This window comes from Gavia stellata, chromosome 9, assembly GCF_030936135.1.
Source record: "Gavia stellata isolate bGavSte3 chromosome 9, bGavSte3.hap2, whole genome shotgun sequence".
Classification (NCBI taxonomy): domain Eukaryota; kingdom Metazoa; phylum Chordata; class Aves; order Gaviiformes; family Gaviidae; genus Gavia; species Gavia stellata.
Window position 1 is genome coordinate 13,408,987 of NC_082602.1, and position 4,930 is coordinate 13,413,916.

The window sequence follows — 4,930 nt, forward strand, 5'->3', positions numbered from 1 at the left end:
CACGGTCCGCGTGGGCCCGCACCGACCGGCCCGCAATGGCGGCCCCCGGAAACAGCGTCTGCGCCTGGAGTTCCGGGAGAAGCGGCTGCGGCGGAGCCCTATTGCAGACACACACGGCGGCAGCCCGGCGGGGCACGGACCTGTCTGCTCCTTCAGCGGGGTCGGGCGCGCCACGGCGGCCAGGCACCGCCGGGCCGGGACCCCGGGAACCGGCCCGTGACTGCGCCTGACTTGTGAATCACTAACTTTCCCCCAAGTGCTGTGAAGGTTGGCGGTAGCCGTCCGGCGGTGCGTGCCCCACAGCACCGGGGGCTGCGGAGTGCGGCCCCCGCGCCCCGGCCGGGGCTGACGGCCTCTGCCGGCTCGGCTGACCGGCGGCCGCTCGGGGGTTCCCGCCTGCTGCCGCGCAGTCTTCGGGGCTGTCCGACGAACGGGCTGCGGTGGCCCCAGAAACCAACGTGAAACAAGATCTTTTTTAGAACAAGAAATCCTTACCAAGGACTGTGGGAGGGCAAACAAGTCGGAGGGTGAAAACCTGTGAAGGGCTTTCCAGTGCTATGGAACGGACGAAATGTACTTGGATGGGGGCTCTTTTCAGATATCAAGCCCACCACCCCATAAGGACGTGACGAGGCTTGCGGGAGTCAAGGTACTCCAGCGAGACGTGAGTAGCTTATCTCAGGCCTCTGCCTGCGCTTCAAGGCGAGTCCTGAGGTTATTTATAGGTACAGGCCCTGCTTAATTAAGCAAAGAGCCTCCTTACTGGGGTAATTTGCCTTATGCCAAGAAACAGCGAGAAGTAGGGCTGCTAAAGAGGTGTCCGGGCAGGTGATGAACTGCTGCCTCCGTGGGGCTGGCCAGATCCTGCCTCCCGGGCGGGCAGCGCCCAGCGAGGACTCGCAGCTTGCAGGGGCTGTGGCTGTCGCTCTGGTCCTGCAGCTGGAGGAGGTTGCTGAGAAGAAAGGAATGCGCTTTGCAGGCTCCCACAAAATGAGGAACTCAGGAAGCCTAGCAGTGGGGCAGGCCCAGGCTGACTATAAGCCACATTGGTAAATTTGGGTCCTCGCTATCTCTCATTGACACGTTATGTGGGAGAAGATACAGTTTTCAATATTCAGCATGCAAAATCCTCCTTTCTTCTATAAACAGGAGCATTTTACAGGCAATGGAAGAGTAGTCCAATACTGAACACCCTTGGTTCCTGCCCCACCTCTTCCTCAGCATGACCTACTTGTATGACAGCAGAGATACTTTTGGCATCCAAGTCCAGGGGAAGTTACTAATACCATTGCTGTGAAAGTACCTCCTACATGTTGAATAAGCATGTAATTTGTGTTCTGGCATTCTCCACCTCGTAGCAAGGAGTGAGAGTTTACAGAAACATCACAAGAGAGCGTTGCATCTGACTGCTCTGCACAGATTTTTCTTATTAGTGAAATATGTGCTGGGTAGGTCGGTTAAAAGCAATTTGTAACAAGATAAAGAAAACCAGTAACTTACAGGAAAGCTCTACCCTGAGCTGTAGGTAGCTCTGTGATGGGAGAATGATTTATTTTTTCTTGGACTTGCTCACAAGAAGTATTCAGAGTGTATTCCGTTTCAGTGTTGGAAACATGGATTTGGGTGCTGGTTTTGGCTGGGACAGAGTTAATTTTCTTCATAGGAGCTAGTATGGGTCTATGTTTTGGATTTGTGCTGGAAACAGTGTTGATAGCACAGGGATGTTTTAGTTACTGCTGAGCAGTGCTTACACAGAGTCAAGGCCTTTTCTGCTCCTCACACTGCCCGACCAGCGAGTAGGCTGGGGGTGCACAAGGAGTTGGGAGGGGACACAGCCGGGACAGCTGACCCCAACTGACCAAAGGGATATTCCATACCATATGATGTCATACTCAGCATATAAAGCTGGGGTAAGAAGGAAGAAGGGGGGACATTCAGAGTCAGTTTGCTAATAAGGGAAGCGTGTTCCCTAGACCCGATGAAGGGCTCATAATGCCTGGTATTATTAGAGCAGCCAGGAGTGACAGCTCAACACCAAATGCCTAACACAGCTGCCTTGATGCAGCTTTGTGAGCTTTGACAGCATAGGATGTCTACAGAATGAGATGGGGAAACAGCTGGATGCACTGCAAACACCAGGCTCACTTAAGAGAATCTGTAACAATGACCCTCCAATTATTTACCTCAGACCGTTATTAGATAAGAGGGTGCTGGTTATGCATTGAGATCAGCAGGGAGAGTACCATAGGAAGATCGGGTGTTGCCTGCCAGGTGGTCGCTGATGCCAGGGAAGAACCAAAAGCCCACATCTTTGTTGGTTTAGTGGGGCATGCTATTCTTCCAGATGTCTTTTTTCCTCTTCAACTCAGTCTTCCTTTATGAAGCAAGACTGTTTTGGTACACACTTTTGAACATCAGTTTCTTGTCTTTTTCATGGGTAAAATTATTATTCTTGTTCTGCCTGTGCCTAGGAACAAGTCTCACTTCTCATTAAGTAGATTGTATGAGGGAGAGGGTATATGTAAATATGTAAGTCTTAGTGCACAGTTTTAAAAAAGTTTACTAAAGGAGTCATATGTACAATCCTCACCTTGTACTTAGCTCTCAGATACAACTTTTTGTGTTCAAAGTGCCTTGCAGCTATTGTATGAAGCTATAGATCTTCTGTAATACATGAGCGTGTTCCCATCGTTCAGGTCAAGGCAGAAAAGTGAAATGACTTCTTCACAACCACAGCTAATAATTACTGACAAAAGTCAGGACTAATTTTCTGGACTTCTTGTGTACACATCTCAATAGACAGCTTCTTCACAGATATATCAACTTTATTAATAAAATAACAGTCTGGGTTTAAGTTTCATTTTTATTATGTTTTGTTTGTTCTATAAACAAAGTAATTAAGTTAATAACATATGTATTAAAATCTAGGCATACTTAAAATATTCCAGAGCCACATTTTAAACAAAAAAAGGATTTGCATGTATCATTTTCAGCATCCTAGGCCTGATATTGCTTTAATACACAACCATGGCAGCTCTCCAGAGATACGTATGAAGAACACTTCCATGAATACAGTGGTCTCCCAGATGGCCATGGATCTTGAGAAGTCTAAAAATAGGCTCCATGTGCGAATGCAAAGATGGAACACAATTCTTTCTTGTTTTTTCTGTTAGTGCAGTTCTACAAGTTCATTGTCACCCAGGTAGAAAAACCTTCATTTGGCAAATAGAAAACTACAATTTTAAAAAAACAGACAACTTGAAAAAATTATACAAAAGGAAATCACAAAAATATTGCCTTTTAAAAGGCTACATGTGGTCATTTTTAAATGAAAACGCTATGCATTAAGTATCTAGGAAAAGACCAGCAGTGTTCTTTATCAGGAACACACCTAAGAATCAAACACACCCAGTGAGCTGTCCCCTGCCACCACCAAGGCAGCTTTTCCCATGGTTGTACCCCTCTCATGTTAACACTTTCTCCACTAAAAGCTATAAATAAGTCTGTTTTCTACAGATTTCTTAAGTTAAAGTAAATGAATTCTGATCAGAATAGAAACAAAACTCAGTGCTGTAAGGTCACAAAACCAATGACATAGTCCCAAGCCTCCTGGCAGAATTAATCCAGCACAGTCTGAACATAGGAAAAGTAAATCTTCAGTACTGACCTATTTGTGAAAAAGTTAAGTCTGTACATGCAAGTTAATGCGTGGCTGCCGATAACCAAACGCATACAGGAATACCACAAGCAAGCTTGGTGACAGTTCCCCTAGGGTGGGGCGGGAAGGCAGCACAAATTCAGCAGGTTGTTCTCCTGTAGCCCTTGCTAATTTTGCTTATCTTTCTTCCCCCTCCAGACAGCGCACAAAACTCAGAGCAAGCACGCCACACTTAGACCTGCAAAACCTCTAGCCACTTTGGACGACACTGCCAATCAAACAAAAAGCTACATTAATTTTTCATCAGGCAAGCAGACCCACCATCAGTTTCATGTGTGACCCAAATGACAGGTTGAACTCTGGCCACCAAAAGCAAAAAGGTGGCTTTTTGGCCCACCTTGCTCCCCATTTTGCTCAAACAGCGAATCTAACCCAGTTCCCAAAATTTCATTTCTCACGCCCAGCCAATGAGGATCATAGTCATTTACTGTCTCCAGCAGCTGCTGCTCGTATGATGGGGCTGGAGTGGCAAGTGTCCCTTGATAACCCCCTTCATGTTTTGGAAGTACCAAAGGAGGACTAGCATGACCTGCTGCAACCTGAGGTGGACTGTGCCTCATCTGCTCGAGCCCAAGCTTAGATTCCCCTTCACCATAATTAAAAGTGGAGCCCTTCCCAAAGGGAGAAGTGTTTGATTTGATAGCTAAATAGTTCTCATCGCCCAGGCCCTGGTTAGCATTTAAGTAGTTAAAGACAGGCCTCCTATACATGTTCTCTTTAGCTGCCAGGTACTGTTGATCTTCTATACAAGACTGGAAAACACCTGCATCTGAGTAGTAGCTTTCAGGGAAAGATTTCTTCAGGTATGGATATTCCTGCGCCTGATGGACAGGCAGCAAGAGCTGGGGGGGACTCCCCACGCTTCCCGCGCTGAGCGGGACCCCTTTTCCCATGCAGTCCAAACCGAAGTGAGCTGGGGTCTGACCTGGGGCTCCAAAAGCGTTATCCAAGCTCCTGAAATGAGTATCGAGCTTTGAGTGCGACTGCCCCGAGTAGGGTGATGGCTGACCGGAGAAACTCTGGTTTCCTCCTGGTAGGCCGGGCTGCAGATGGAGGAGGCTCTGGTCTGGCCCAAGACCCTGCGGCGGCGTCCGGGACCTCTCCTGGCAGCCGCTGCCGCAGCGGGTCGGCTTTTGCTTGCTACAGGCCGGCTTGGGGCAGGCGGCGGCTTCGCTCTTCTTGTGGTTCAGCTGCCGGGCTCTCCTGTTCTGA